At 39.9% G+C, this 16,966-nt stretch overlaps 1 long non-coding RNA gene across 1 annotated transcript in view; it reads right to left on the minus strand.

Annotated features, from left to right (window-relative positions):
* The window catches only part of LOC121071385, an 84,522-nt gene extending 82,834 nt beyond the window's left edge, over positions 1 to 1,688 (minus strand). Inside the window, exon 1 of the long non-coding RNA XR_005820559.1 lies at positions 1,478 to 1,688. This is a non-coding gene — a long non-coding RNA (uncharacterized LOC121071385). The remainder of the gene's footprint in view (positions 1 to 1,477) is intronic.
* Between the last annotated feature and the right edge of the window lie 15,278 nt (positions 1,689 to 16,966).

The raw sequence follows: 16,966 nt of genomic DNA on the forward strand, positions 1-16,966 counted from the left end.
CAGCACATGTGTTGTGGCTATGCAATGCAGAGTGAAAAGAGCACGTGGCTGGAGAAGTGCTGCTGTGGGGAAGTGGCACAGGCAGGCCCCGGTACCTGGGGTCGGGGCGGCAGCTAGAGACGCTCCTCTTCTGCCTGCCAGAGGGGAAGTTTGCACTCAGTTGCCTTTTTAAAAGAGCAAAAGCCTCATTACCAGGTGCTTGGGAAGCTCTGGTCTGTTTCCTCACCCTAATCTCATTATTGTCGGCCTGTGGCCTGGTGTTGCTCTCTGCAGCACAAAAGTATTAATGGAGACCAGGCCCCATTGAAGTAGGTAACAAAACCATAGGAGATGACGGTAAAGAACTTACATTGACATCTGACAAAATGTGCAAAGGGTAGAACAAATGAAACATTATTTCAATTCCAGGTCCCCAAAGTCTCATATCAGTGTCTTAACTAAAAAAGACATAACTTCTTCATTAGCCCACAGTGGAGCAACTGTTGAAAAATCAAACCATTCTACCACAGCTCTCCCAAAAACAATCTACAACATAATTTCCTGCGTACATCCATGTTTATGAGGAAAAATCCTATTAAAAGGGACCTTCGTGACAAGTGCGCCTCTGGTTCATGAACACCCTTGAGGTGTTTTAGGTCATTTAGGGAGAGTCAGCTACAAATGCAGAACAAGGTTCTCCTTGCCTTGATCAGAGTTAGTGTTTGCTCAGCAGAGGAGCAGGTGACACACGGCAATCTGCATGCAGCCAAAGGCTTATGGAAAGCTTGTTTGTGCTCAGTACACTAAAGAAGTTGTTCAGGAACAGTTACGTAAAGATTAGCCCTGTAACGCTGCCAAATGCTTCGTGTTATTATGTGCTGCGTTGGTGCCAGGCAGCCCCACTTGTCAGAGCTGCCTCATAGGGCAGTTTTAACATGCACACCCACATTTTCAGAGAGCTTGGGGAAGGGGAAAAAAAAAAAAAAAAGCCACAGAGGAACCAACTCTGACCTCATTCGCATGGCTGCCACTACTGATTCCCGTCAGCTTGTACCTGCCTGAGTGCAACCAGCGTAGAGCCGGAAAGGCGCATCCACCTCATTTTTGAGATGGCTGTCCTCGCCTCCCCTCCTCCTCCTGACCATCATGTTTCCTCAGAGAATCCCAGCAGTGTAGATCAAAAAATAAAAGTAGCAACACAATCATGTGGGAGCATACAAATTTAATGTTGGCTAAATACGAAGGCAGTCTAAATAACACAATGATTGGAGTTATGCAGGTCATAAATCTAGGGAGTAAGGAACTCATACTTTCTTTTCTTTCTTCCCTTGCTCCATTGTTTAAGTTCATTAAACAATGATTCTTTTTCCTTTAAAAATTTATGAATGAATTATGTGTTCATGAAAATGAGAGAGTAAAAAGCATTGGTCTTAGCCAGACACAGTGCAGTCTGGCACTGCAGAGAGAGAAACCTGTAAATAACTGATATGGGTATTACCTGTGTGGGATGCACCTGTCCTGGCAGGGAGTGGATGTGGAGCCCAAGACTCTGAGGAAAAGGTTGCTTCATCCAGAAAACTGCTTTCATTTGCACTACACAGGTCTCAGTTATGAGGAAGCAGCAGCTGCGTAGAAAAATAGGAGTCTGTCTGCAAACATAAAAATGGACCTCTTTATCTAAACTTGTACCATAAGTGGCTCAATCCTTTTCTAAGGCCTGGACATAGCTGTATCATCATTGCAGTGTAGATTGCCCAGTGAGAAAGGAGCAATAAATAATAGACAGTAATAAGAAGTTGTATATAGCCCTTTTTATGCATAAGTTTCTACTACTTTACAAAATAGAAAGTCTCCCTTTGTTTCCCAATCTCATTCTCTCTCCATCTCCATAGAATCATTCTTTTTTTTTTTTTCACTTTTAAACAGATTTTATACATGTATTTCTTTATTGAGTCCTTTTTTTTTTTCTTGTTGACATTTTCTTTTCTTTTCCATCCTCTTTATTCTCACTTAGCTTCGATTTTGGATCTGTTTTTTCTAGTATTCTACTTCTTTTCATTACTTTGTATTTCTGCATCTCCTCCTCTCTGTTCTTTGCCTGTCTGCTTGCCCCTTCCCTACATCTCTTTTTCTTTATCTGTTGCCTTCTCTCTTCATTCTCTCTGACAGTGATTCTATTCCTTCCTAGCTCTGTTTTCAAAACCCTCTTCTTACATCCTGTTACTTGCTGTGATCATTTCACATGTTCCGTTCCCTTTCTCATCTCCTGTGTTTATTATTATTTATATAGCTTAGTGCCCAGAGTTATAATCTTGACTGTCTTCTCAACACCACCACCATAACCCTTCTCAGGGATCTACATGAACAGTCAAGGGCATTCTGTCTCAAACATCTTCTCTTTTCCTTCTCCTTTTTTACTATCTGCAGATTGAAGCTGCCAGACAATGAAAATATTAGGATTATCTTGTCCTTCCAGTAAGTCAGGAGAATAGGTTCTGGCTGCAAGGACAGCTTGCTTTGGAGTCTGTGGAGAAGGGGCCACACTGCGACATGATCTCCAGGAAGAACACCAACTCATTTATTGCAGAGTATCTGCCAGTAGTTTCAAAGGATATAAATTCCTCAAACAGCTCTACCTCTTCCAAAATCAGGTTGGCTAGTGACTGTGGAGAGGGAACTAGCAGACTCCAGACTGACTTTACTGACTGCGTGGCTGTCACAAGCAGAATTACTCTTTTCTAGGATTGCCCTCAAGATGAAGACTATAAGTGAATCTGTGCATGTCTGGCCCAGTACACTCCACCACAAGAAGGATAAATTAAAAAATAAAATAAAATTAAAATAAAATAAAATAAAATAATAAAATAATAAAATAAAATAAAATAAAATAAAATAAAATAAAATAAAATAAAATAAAATAATAAAATAAAGGAATGGGAGACAAAATGACTCAGAGCAACCTATGGCTGAAGAATGGAACATTTGCCTGGGTATTTTTAAAGGAGTGAGTCTGATGATAATTGTGTTTAAAACAAACAAGCAAACACTGTGGAGCTTTCTGGGCTGCAGTGGGAGTATTTCAAGCAGCTTCTTAGCTGTGGTAAGGTATGGTTTTATGGCAGCCCTTGACTTGCTTCCACTTGCCTTGAGCTGACCAGGGTTTTCAGACAGCCAACTTTGGCCTTAGGAAGCTGAATCTTTTTGTGGGTTTATGCCTATGAGAAGCTGATCCTCACAGCTGTACTGGATGGGAATGATACCCAAGACCTGCTTCTCTCTAGAAGGATAAAACTTAGCCAATGATTACTTGTACTACATCCAAAGGAACCCCAGGTAACTGGAGAAGGTTGAAATTCCCTTACTCTGACAGTCAGCATTGCATTGTAACTAAGAGAGGTCTTCAATCCAGAAGGCTGTGAAAGCCAAAGGAAAAAAATGTAAAAAGGGAGAGGGTTGGAGTGACATAAAGAAAAAAAGTGGCTGCAGGAACAGTGGAACAAGGCAGAGAGGGAGAGGGAAGAGATGCAGAAAGAAGAAAATTGAGGATGACAGTGGTTTAAAAAAAAAATGCTACTTGTGGAAAAAGTATCCAAAAGCTGAACTTGCAGTTACTGTTTTTCCTTTTCTTTTAATTCCTCCTTCTTTCACCTTTTCTTTTTGGATGCAAATGGGCCAGAATCCATCAGTATATGCCTTTCAGGATTCTGGCCATGTACACTGGCAGGCCATGGTCAGAACATTTTGGACAGAAGACCTAGTAACACTGATCTATATTACATTAGTTTTTACATTTTCAGCGCCCAGTATCTCTTCCAGGCTTGTTCCATCCCCAGAATCATATTATATTAACCTGGCTACTTTTGCATGCTTCCATCCTTTTTTGTAACAAATGCAGGATGTTTAAATCTTCTCCACATAAGTCTGGGAGGATAAATCAGAGCCTGCAGTCATATCTACACTGTGTGACCAATGGCAAAGAAAGTTTTTTGATATCACAATTTTCTCTTTCCAGCCCTGTGTAGTGTCTGAAAGTTTTACTCTGGAATTTTGAAGGTCATTAAACATCTTGGTGAGCAGATCCACAGCCATCCCATAGAGCAGAACAATGGGAAGGTTGTTTATTTTGTTTGTGAGGAAAAAAAGTTTTATACTAATACAACAGTATTTGATGCCACTAGCAAGGATACATATTCATGCTGCGCATCCTCAGCAGTATAAAAAATAGATCAAGAGTAGGGTTGTTTTTTTTTTTTTGCCCTTTTTTTTTTTTTTCATTATTTTGGAAAGAGAAAGAGAGAGAAAAATATAATGAAACTTAATATTGTTCAAATGTTTGTAAATTTTTAAATATAAAAATCCAGCAACCCCATATCCCTATCAAGCTGTAGCTCTAATTATTAACTTAGCATTCAGCATTAAAAGAAGCAAAGCTGTTATTGCACCCAGAAAATAGGGATGGATGTGGCAAGAGAAGGAGGGAAATTAAAGGGGAATGATTATTATTTTCATGTACTCAAGTTCTGACATAAAAATGGAGATTTTGTCTGTTAAATGTTGCTGTGCACAAAATCATAGCCAGGTCTAAATGCCTTAGTCATGGCAGGGGGTAAAAAAAGAGAATATTTGAGAATAATGTGAATTAAAAAGGCAAGTTAGTTTAAATTTCTGTTTGGTAGGGCCTGAGGCCTACAACTCCAATGGGAATACACTGTAGCCGGAGGGCTGATGGATGCCCTTAATGAAGTTGGACAACCTGGAATACATGCATAAAATGATTTTAAATATTGATATGATGTCATTGTGTGTCTGAAGATATTGAAATGTTCATTTTCAGAGCTAGACAGGTTGCATCTAATTTATTATGGGGAGGGGAATGATTATTTACATTTTTTAATGTAGCAATAAAACAATTATGGGATTTAGGGAGAGAGAAAATATTCCTGCTTCTTGGAGAGCAAAAAAAAATCGTGTTGTGATGTAAATGACTTAGAGGAGCTTGTACCAGAAGATATGGAGAAATACACTTTTCCTTTTTTCTTCCTGATAATTGAGATAATACATTCATAAAGTATGTAAAGTAAAAGGACCCTTTGACCACTGTTAATTATATTTAACCTGCTCTATGTATAGTAGAAGAAACAGCTTAAATATATCACTGGGGATGACTAACTCACCCATATATTCTGGATGTGTCTATTATAACATTTCCATGACATTGCCTGGTTCTCAGAACAATTCTTACAGTGAAGAAGAGAAGACGTGGTGTTATAATGGTGCATTCAGTTCCGTTGTGATATGAAAGTTTTTAACAGAGAATGCCTCAGGGCAGCTGTCTGCCTCATGTGTTCAGTATTATGGCTGTATAACACACAGGGGTGGAAGTGTATTAAAGGCAGAGCCATTGCAGTCTGCTGGAGGTTGCTGGTGCTAAGGTCCAATCCTTATCATCTCCAGAACAACTTAAAAATGTATATTCTTTGCAAAAATTGCTTAGGACACTCTATTCACTTGTTCTTTTGTTCCTGGATGGTATTCATCCCTACCTGAAAAGAGAAAGAACGTAGACTGCATTTCAGCTCTGGTGTAAGTTGGAGCAGCAACCTTATACATGGAGATGCTTAGAGGGTGATTTGCTGTTTCTGTAGAGCATCACTTTAGCTTTGTCCCCCCTTATGATATGTGCTAGAAAGCGGGAATGAAAACTCTCCCACCTTTCTGCTCCCTTGCCTACCTTTCATGTCAGTGGTTTAGCAGATCACGTCGGGTTTCACGTCACTTTAGCAGAACCGTTAAGCACATGCCTAACTCAGAGCATCTCACTGAGGCTGTTTATTTGCACAATGGTGGGCAACTTCTTGCTGAATCATGGCCTGAATGATTACAGACACAAAGTAACAGCAGATAGGCCCTTTAAAGGAGATGCACACTATACTCTGTGGTTCCGTTTGATAGATCACAGACACTAGAAATTATGCCTATGACTTGGGCAGAGCTTTTGCTGTGTCCGGCCTTGAGGTAAGTTCCACAGTGGCCAAAACTCTTTCAGGAAAGCAATGGCAAAAGAGTTGGAGAAGCTGTCTTCCACTGGAAGCCCTTCCTCCTGAAGCACATATATAACCAACAGTGACTGGATGGGCAGACAAGGCAGAGGGAACAATATCCTGAAAAATATTTCCAGACCATCAAGTCTAAAAAGAGCTAGAAAACAGTAGAGTGAAGGGCAGCGTGGCTAAGGACAAAGGATACATATGAAAATTAACATGTTTTAGTGAGAAAGATGGGTGGTTGAGGACTTGACAGAGATGTGTAAGACCACAAATGGCCCAGAGGAAGTACATAGCCATTGATTTCTCCCATTCCTACAGTAGCAGAAAGAAGGGGCACCTGACAAAATGAGCAAACAACATATTTACAGCAGAGGAAGACTTTTTTTTTTCTTTCTTTTTTTTTTTTTTTTTTTCACAGAGCACATAATTGTGCAATTTTCTCTGTGAGATGATTATAAGAGGCCAAATACACCAATAGATTTGGAAAAAAAGATTAGATAAATTCGTGAGAGATAGCTTCTTAAGTCTGGATATAACCTCTGATTCAGGAAATTGCAAAACCATTGACTGTCAGAAAAAAATCACTTTATATGTCTCCTGTTTCCTCTGCTTTTCTCCCAACCATCCATTCCTGTTAATGCCAGACCGTAAACAAAGCCAAAGATGCTGCCCAGCCTTGTACAAACAGGTGCATGGCACATACCAAATTCGGATGTGTTTTAGCTCTTCTCCACTGGTGAGCTATCAAGAAAGGAGCTGATTCATGGCATTCTTGACCTATTTCATCCAAATAGGAGCAAGTGTCAATAGAGCATGGGTCAGAGACTATCCCCCAGCTCAGAGCACAGCAGACAAGGAAGTGTCTGCACAGGCTCACTCTTGGCACACACGTGCACGTAAACCACCATGCACACGTTCACAGGTTTGCACGGCCCTTCCTGCTGCACCCTCAGCTTCCCTGCGCAGCCATGTTTCACACTGTGTCTCAGCAACTATTTATTCCTTATGTTTTAGATCACATATGTCATAGCTGTTTAAAACTAATTTCAATTAAGGAATGGATCAAATCTCTCAATGATTCCAGCTACCCTCTTAACTGAAGTGATTGCCCTGGAAGGAGCGGCATTTGGATCTCAATTTGGTAATCAAATAGCCAAACTATGTGATTAGCCTATATCAAATTAGTCACCGTTCACCAGCTGACACCCTCAACTAATGCCTCCTGCCACTAATTGACTTTATTTCCACTCCCTTTAATGTAGCTACCTGTTTTCAAGCTGTTAACTGGATTTACATGCATTTCAGCTTCATCTTTCTGATAAATGTCCTGCATCCCTCCTGCTCTTCAACTAATCCTTTCAGTATCTGTCCTCTCTCCTACCCCTCTTTTCTCTCTTGCCTCAAATATGCTTCCATTCTTAACTTTCATCTCCCAAATAAACTTGCAGTGTGATTTTGGCCATTACAGAATAAAACGTGAAAAATCAGTGTGAGAAGGCAGGGGAGCTCTGCCTTTGAGTAGAATGGTGTCCCCACCACAAAGGCATATCGGGTAGGCTGAGTGGTCAAAATGAGAGGTCAGGACTCTGACTGCAGGGAGCTTCCTCAACTTCATCTGCTCAGCACTGAGGGGTGGAGCACAACCATCAATGGGGAACAGTGCCGGAGTCCTGCACATCAGCCTCGTTTAGTGTCGCCATCAAATATTATTTACAAAACACTAGGAGTGACTACAAAAAGTTTATTTCTGATCCAATTAGCAAAAACCATTTCTACATTGCCAACACTGTTCTCTTACCACCCTACTGCAGCCATCGGTGAGGTTGTTGCCTTTGTGCTCCACCACAGAGCCTCTGTGCAGGGAGTGGGTGCAAGGCAGCCCCAGGAGCGTTCAGCTGGAGCACAGCACACCTGCCCCACAGGAAGCTGGCAGCACTTTTCTCTGTAGGAGAAAAACAATGTGCTGCAGCCTCTTCCAGCTACCGTATTACACACACCAGGTTATCTGGCGCAAACCAGAACAATTCCCAGGCAGCTGTAAGTGGTGCAAGTGGAGCTGGGAGTGCAACAATTGTGTGCAACAGCCTTGCCCTCTCCACTTGTGAGTGACAACCCAGCTACACACAGCCCAGATTGCGCCATTCCTTTCATTTGACTTAAGATATGTTGGGTTAGTGAGGTTCACTAACCATTCATAGTGAGTATATAATATTATATAGGGCTATATTATATACATTGCTAGGAAAAATAGCTGGACATTAGCATCATTCACTGCTAATACGGGACACAAAAGAAATTTTAGAAACTGCAGCAACCACAACTTTTCCTGGGAAGAAAATAAGCATGGTAAGAAACTGTTTTTCAAAAGCTTTAAAATGTTCCTAAATATCAACTTTATTTTTAAAAATTGCAACATTTGTCGAACAGAAATGTGATCTTAGCTATCTAAAAATATGTTCAAAAAAGAGAAATGTAGCATTATTTTAATGGTCTTAAATTTGAGGGAATAAAGTTTAATTCATTTATTCAGCTGAAAAAATTATCTCAATACAATTGTAATTCAGAGTAAGTGAAAATATGTTTCCATTCGCATTTAACTTTTTGACATTTTTGTATTGTAACATGTACAATTCCCAAATTATTTAATGTATTTTGTTTCTTCTTTTACAAGACAACTGAAAAGCTTTCTACAATATGGGTCATAACAAAAATTTTCACTCCTAAACTCCCTGAAGAATCGTGTTCAGTCAGGCAATTTTTTTGTGTGGATAAAAACTACCTCTTATTTGTTTTCTGCTAATCAGACATCATAAGTGATGGACAATAGGATTTGTCTGAAGAGCTGCAAAATTTTTAGAATACATTTGCAAGGCTGATTCAAAAATCACATAGTATAATATATATTACAACATATTGTCTAGGCTGTCTTAGAAGAAATCATTGATACAACTGAGTAAACCAGCACTGGCCTTGATGGAATAGCATTGGCACAAAAGAAATAATGCAGTAATGCACTCCCAAGAATTGAGAGCTAATAGAGAGCAACATAATGGATATTACCCAAGATGTAATACCCTTATTCTCATACATACCACCTCATTTCACATCAGGATGCAGACAACTCAGAAGAGAACTTATGGGAGGAGAGGGGGAGGATGAGGGACAAGGGTTTGTCCGTGAACAGATGCATCTGATTCACTAACAAAACCTCTCAGGCCCAAGTGGAAGGCACAGATTCAGTGACATTGGGTGTGAATTTTAAGGAAATCTCTCCAGCTAACCAATTTTCCAACACTCCAGTTCTGCCCTTGAGTTTTGTTGCTCCTCTGTAAGCTCCCTTCTCATCTTGAGCAAGAAAATGCTGTACCGGTAAATGTGTGAGGGCAGTAACCCTAGGGACAAATCTGAATTGTTTGAAACAACTGTTATTCACTCCTGAGAAATGTGACTGGATCTGGATAATTTACCAAAAGAATGGGGATGGAGGGGATAACAGAATCAGTCACATTTGTTACACTTGTGTTACTCCTGTGCACCAAGCCTACCATACTATAACATCACAGCAGCAAGACAGCCTCTACCCAGAGCTTGCAATTGGGTGCCCAGCACGTGGCCAAGAAACGTAAAATTACCCTAAAGGAGCGAAAAGCAGGTTTCTTTGTCTCTGTAAGCTCCTGTATTTTGCTTAGTGCTTTACTTCCTCACATCTGTCCTGCAAATGACTCAGATTTCTGAATCAGCAACTCCAGAAACCTAGTTTAAAAATGCCATCCATTTACCACCCTGTCACAGAAAGTTGCCTTCTGTATTTGTGTGTGAGTACCCTTACCCCCCTCCAACAATTTCTACGACCTACGTCCCTTTGCATTGTAGGACAGAAGCCTGCATCTCTGTTGTCCTGCATCTTCAGGAAGGCATTTACATCACTGGGACACAGATGCTAAATATTACTATTGTTTTCAGGCACTATCCTACGCCCACTCTGCACTCAATGGCTCAATGGCTACGCAAGATGCACAGCAAAGGACAATCAGCCCCCAGGTCTCTGTGCAAAGTACATACCTCTCGATTCTGCCATTGATTTGTCAGGAGATGTATACTCAAGCAGATGGTTCAGGAGAGGATCCTTTAGGAAGAGTGTGGTCAGATTGACCTCACTTTCACTGAGCTGACAGCCTGGCGAAGAAAGTTAAACTGAATATCAAAATCATCAGCAGAAAACCTCCTCTTTCTTTGATTGTACAGTTTAAGAGGAGCCATTCGAGCTCAATTTATTCTCTACACAGGAACTTCATTGATTATCTCAGACATTCATGCAGGAAGGAAGATGAGATAAGAAGTTTTTTTTTTTTTTTTTTTTTTTAAAGTGATTGCAAGATGGAGAAAACTGCTTTGTGAGTGTAATATATACCATAAAGTTCCCTTTGTGTAATCTGCTGCTGGAAAGTAAGAAGAGTTTACCTTTTCTGAACAAAAGAAACATTAGAGATGGGCTGATGATCACTGAGGGCAGAGATATGAATACTAGGATTAGGCTATATATTCAGATATAAGATTAACATAAGTTTTCTTGGGGGAAATATTAAGGAGGTCTTCCCCTTGTCCTGTCCTGCCAGTCACCAGCAGTGGGAAGACAGATTGATCACTATTCATTGTTTTTCAAAGGATATTCTGATTTGATCTCAGGCTATTGACCATGAAGGGGATTGCCACTGACTTTGAGAGGGAATCAATGCTGACTAAAGACTGCTGCCATGAATGGAGATTTGGGCTCACTTTTTCTCTACCAAAGTCAAGTGGCTGCCCCACCAGTCCCTCTGGAGTGGGGAGGGAACTGTTCAAATGCAAACCCGAATGCTGGGGGCAAGCAGAGGCATAACATCTGGAAACTTTACATAGTGCTAGGTCATTGTTTACTGACAGCATATTTTCTTTGCCCAAAATGACAACAGTGAGGAAAGGGTGATGAAGCATCATGTTTTATCCAAACTTTTTGGTAGCTGTAGTATGAGTCGAGTGGATAAAAAGAGAACATATCCTGGGAGGGGCTCTGCATTCAAGTCACTTTTTTTAATGCAGTCACCTCTTCACAGGAAGCATCACACATCCCGAAGGAACCAAGGTGTGCACTTTCACAAGGGCAGTTCGTGAGCATTAATTGATACAGCAACTTTAAGTTTATAGATTTTTTGGGTCCATTCACAAAAAAAAAAAAAATCTTCAAAGACAACCTCCTGTGCAAGCATGCTTTTATAGACGCACACTTTGAAACTGCAGTTTCAACTGAGGACAACTAATCATTTTCTGGGAAGAAATTGGTGGGGGCAACAAGACTCATTCAAAACGTCTTTGTGCTTTTTTGATCTTGGACTTGTTCTGTGTCAGTCCAGTCCTTTGGCACAAGCCAAAGCAACATGTGAAACAAAGCAGGCACGAGTGGCACTATAAAGCTGTTACAGCTTGTGCTCCTGCTCATAACATCTTTGCTGACAGCAGCTGAGGATTGTCACAGGGGCTCTCAGAACTGCTGCACTAGAAAAATACTGACATTGCAGCCCTCCATGACCAGTTGAGTAGCCTTTTAGACTCCTTTGCAAAACACCTGGAAAGAGAGATTTATCTTGCCCATACCTTAGAACAAAGAACAGCTCTACCATTCTACACAGACAAGCAGAAACTAAGGCAGCCAGAACCGTTCTTATGTCTCAGATGACTTCAACAGGGTCACAGCAGAGCTGGTTGTAGTTACTTCAAGTATTAAGATCTGCAAAAGCCAATGAAAGTGTGCCTCAGGGAGGAGCTAAGTAGATCTGTATGTATATCACCTCTTTTATATCTGCCTCTGCTGGTGTTAGATTTTGGTGTAAGCACAGGCTATTCAGTATAGAAGCAAAGGACTCTTGAATTCCAATATCTTCTCTTACATCAACCTCTTTGGTCTTGTGCAAATCTCCTAACTTTCTTGGCTGCTATCATTTATCTTCGCAAATGAAAATAAAACTACACTGGCTACGCCATACTAGCACTGAATGTATACGACTGCTGATTTTAACCACAGGTTTATACAAAGGTGTGCTTTCTGAGAAAGAGCTTGTAGAGAAGCTGTGTCATGACACACCTTTTGAAAGCTCAGTACAAGGTGGAGTATTTACATTTTGCATTTCCCTGGCACATGCATGCAGGGTGTGACACTTTCTAACATTTATTGTCTTGCAAATGCACTGAAGCTGACAAATCAAGCATTTTTAAATAGACACTTAAAAAAAATTACTCAGCTGCTAAACCAATCACCGTAGGTTGCAGCTCAAAATGAAGTTGGAAATCTGCACCTTTTAATAAAACAATCTGCTTGAGAGCTGATGATATTTGGTTATGGAATTTATCTGTAAATATAATTAAAAATTCAACAAGAGAGTGCTCTGAACTGAGGGGTAAATATTCAGCACGATGCAGAGTGCTCAAGCTACATGATTCCCATTATCGTTAATGGGAGTCCTACAGCTAAATCCCTAAGCATCACGCTAAAAATTTACCCCCTAGTGTTTGCAGATGGAACAAAAGGATTATTGTACATACCAGCAGAAAATAAAGTTACCACTGACATTTTGACCAGAAAGCTTCCATCAGGATTGATCAGTGAAAGATTTAGCCTACTAATTCCCCCGCAGACCATTTATTTGGGGTTTCTCTCTTCTAAAGAGGCATTCTTGATTTTTATTTAATTCACTTCCATTTACTGGTTTTCATGTCATCATATTTCTCAAATTCCTCTCGTCCTGGCTTCCTACCAGAATATTTCTCTCTGCTACACCCCAGGCTTCCTGGCTTCAGTGTGTACAGTTTCAGGTTCCTGAACCTTAAACATAATGGACATAAGGACAGAAGAACTGTACATATGTCAATGACGTTTCAGCTGAGGTAGCTGAGTGTGCAAATTCACTCAGCAATAAAATGCTGCAGGGGACTTTGGGGGTGATTAAAATGGGGAGGGGAGAGGGGAACTTGGACTTGCAACTTCATTCTTCTGTGGTTTGCACCTTCTGCTCTTCTTGGGTTGGGGCTCCAAGGCTACAAGCTGTCAGGTGCCCTTAGCCCTGGTGAAATCAGTGACAACTCAGGAGTCTAGGCCTGATCCTGCCAGGAGATTTAACGAGCATCCTTTCCTAGGCATGCGATGGTGCAAAACAGTGCAATCCATTAACTTTCTTAGGTACTTTTTGAAAACACACTTTTAAATAATGGAAACAATGCTTCTGAACCACCTTTTAAAATGTGTGTATATATATATATATACACATACATACATTTATACACACACCAAAAAGAGAGGCAACTTCTAAAAGTCTAATTTGCATTCCTAATTTCACTTTTTATAACTCAAAAATAGCCAAGAGGATTTGCTTATCCTTTGTACACTGTGCTGCAGTCCTGAGTGAATCTTTATGGGTAAGTTTTAAAGCCCTCAACAATAGGGGCTTATAATGGAAACACTGATAGACCATTATTATAGTGCCGGTCATAAATACAATGCAATTTCACTTTATATAACATTCTTCATACAAAGTATCACAAAATGTTTTACAGTAAGCATCAGTTGCAGCTAAAGCAAAGGGAAAGAGAATTTAAAGGCAACATTTCATTGACTTTAGCAAGGGGGAAAGAATTCCTTACAGAACAGCACAAATAAAATTGCAAGTTTTCTCCTGCCAGGTCTTTCTGTAGAAAGCTCTTAGGAGACTGAAAAAAAAATATATATATATACAATATATATAATATATATTATATATAAGATGTATCCTTCTCTCTAAAATTCAATATTTCAACTCCTATTTACTCTATTTAATTTTATATACTCATGCGACTCCATTACGTACCTAGGCAAGGATGCTCGTTAAATCTTCTGGCAGGATCAGGCCTAGACTCCTGAGTTGTCATTGATTTCACCAGGGCTAAGGGCACCTGACAGCTTGTAGCCTTGGAGCCCCAACCCAAGAAGAGCAGAAGGTGCAAACCACAGAAGAATCAGGTTGCAAGTGCAAGTTCCCCTCCCCCTCCCCATTTTAATCACCCCCAAAATCCCCTGCAGCATTTTATTGCTGGGTAAATAATATAATGAAAAAGTGCCTACATGACACAAGCCACATGGGCACAGACAGCTATTAAAACTGAAATGATTTATTTCGTAACAATCCGAGGTAGCACACTTTAATTCTAGGTACAGCAACCCCTCCATTTCTGCTTGCCTCATTTGCATAGGTAATTGACAGCTTGTTAACAGCTCATTAGGAACACTGAAAACCATGTGACAGATACAAACCTAGTGCTAGAGGGGAGAAAATCTGTGAATTACAGTATATTGAAAACTCAATCAGATTCAGAATTACAGGTCACAAAGCAAGTTGGTTATTTTATTAGGTTAAAAAAAAATTAAAAGGTTAACATACCATTTTTCGACCTGTATTTTTAAGATAGCAGACTACAAGGTAATTAATTAGGAATCTGATTGTGATGTGAACTACTCTCCTCTGCCGTGGGTAGGATTAGGAACCATACTAGGTTGATATAGTAGGACAAGTAATGACTGCTGAGAAATAAAAAAATAAAATTAAATTAAAAAGTCTCGATGTGGTATTCAATTTTGGTTTTAAAATATACCTTTCTCAAAAAGGCAAGTAACTTACAGACACTGCAATCTAATATTCTGTAACTGAGAAAAATGTAAGGAATAATTTGATTTTAGTCTATAAAAAGAAGATAAGTGTTCTGATTTGCACACTCTCACTATCTGTAAATTTTGATGATGCTTTTTTTAAAGGACATTTGAATATAAACAGTGCAAATAACAGTTATATCAGCAAATCTACTTTTTGTATTAAACACATACACACCATAATCTTGTTTTTCTAGCACTGCTAGCAGAAATACAGCAACGTGTAGAAATAAAATGGTCTCCTTGCAAAAAGTCTCCCTTTCGCTGAAACCTGATATGGATTCCCTCTAACACAAGTGCCACTTGCTGATGAGGACAGAGCTGGTCAACTGTGTGCAGAGACCAGCAAGCTGTGTGATTTCAGATCTTTCTTTCAGACACCAGAGGTTTATAGATTCTTCCCTCACCCCTCTGAAAAAAAAAACCAACAAAACATGATCACATCGAAAACCCTCACTACTTAGCAAAAGGAACAACAATGTTAAGGTGTGGGATTATCAAAATACACTAGAACTTGTTCACAGGGAGGGTTGTGCTGTTTCACTTCAAGAGGTGCAACTGTCTCAGTATGGATGCATATGTTATTTAGGAAAGTGCCATAAAAAAGTAACTTGTGATAGAGTTTCTTATATGAAATCACAGATTTATTTCCATACTATGAATGGAAGCCATTTGACTACAGTACTCTGGCTGGTGGGGATAAAATCTCTGTGTGTAGACATGGTTTAAGAGTGATTAATGAATCTGCAACCTGCAATACAATGCAAGTCGCGCTTGTAAGTCACTTCAGCACTTTTGAAAGCTCCATCTTTAGTCTTCATTATGAATCAAACCAATAGGGTAGTTATGCCCCCAGCGTTAATTACACTGACTCCTGCACTGGTGAAGTTACGCTGTTGTAACTACACCAACGTAAACTTCTAATGCAGACACGCTCCAACAGTATAAAGAGAGCTTTACACATAGTACAGCTGACCCCAGATTTACACTGAGCTTAGGCAAAGCATGATTCACATACACTGAAGAAAAATTAGCCTGCTGTTTGCCCTTGAACCCGTACCAACCAAAGCATTTTGTCCAAAGAAAAAGTCAATGCATGAGCGCTGAGAAGCAGCAGTGATGGCAGAACAGTCAAAGTTTAAGAACGTAACCAACCAAGCCATAATATTGTGGCAAATAAAAGAAATGGTAAGCTCACCAGATGTGAGAAAAATAAATAGGTAAAGCCTAAATTCCTGAACCAAAAATGAATTAATTTTACTTACGTGCCCTTTTCTTTGACCGCATCAGTACAAACAATAATGCAAATGCTGTTTTTGACAACAGATCTCATACTTGAGTACTGAGCCAAAAGTCTCAGGATAAAGGGCATGATCTTGACGTTATCCCTCCATGCTTTAATCGTGTGTATGTCTAACAGAATGACTTCACTGGCAATGTTCTTTGAGGCCTGGGCTTTGTTTTTCACTTTTGATTTCCCTATTTTACATGTGAGAATTCCACTTTGATTTGGTTTATCTTTGGAAAGATAAACAGTGAAAATCAGTAATGAAACTATCAAAGCTCAGCTCACTTTCCAGCTAGGTTGACCTGAATTACAGCTGAAATTCTGGGAATATATTCTTTTTCTGCATTAGCCACTCAGTCAATGCTTATAAGAAGATGACATGATTAAAATGAAGTTTGAACTTACTCTGTAGATTCATTCTCTGACTTATGACAAGAGTCTTCTAGTTTTCATTAACTTAAGTGCCATTTCTTTAGGCCTATTATTTTTACAGTTTCTAATCTACAGCTTTGTAATGACCTGGCCTCAGGAACATATTATGCTGTATTTCCCCACCTTCAGTCCTTGAGTAAGGGGCATACAGGCTGTTCAGAAAAGGAAAAGGGCTGCTCCACTTTGGCTTCGAGATTGCGTGTGAGATATCAGATTTTAGTACTGGAAGTCCTTGATGGTCAACCCCTAGGTGCAGTCTGCTCACCTGTATAACAAGTGTTCAGGCCTCAGTGTCACTGGCAAAAAGCCTCCAAGCTCATTAACTGTCTTGTAGTACATTCCTATACCATTCCTTATGTGCTGTGAATTGCTGTAGAGTACTAAAGGTTCATTTCCACACTACCAACCCAGCACAAACAAGCTGCTTTGGCACCCAGGCGTCCAAAAACCATGCTAAACTTGAGGGAACAGAAATGACCCAGAAGCCTCTTTAGAAAGCATGGGGTAGAG

The sequence above is a fragment of the Cygnus olor genome, chromosome 5 (genome assembly GCF_009769625.2).
Source record: "Cygnus olor isolate bCygOlo1 chromosome 5, bCygOlo1.pri.v2, whole genome shotgun sequence".
In the NCBI taxonomy this organism is placed as follows: Eukaryota; Metazoa; Chordata; class Aves; order Anseriformes; family Anatidae; genus Cygnus; species Cygnus olor.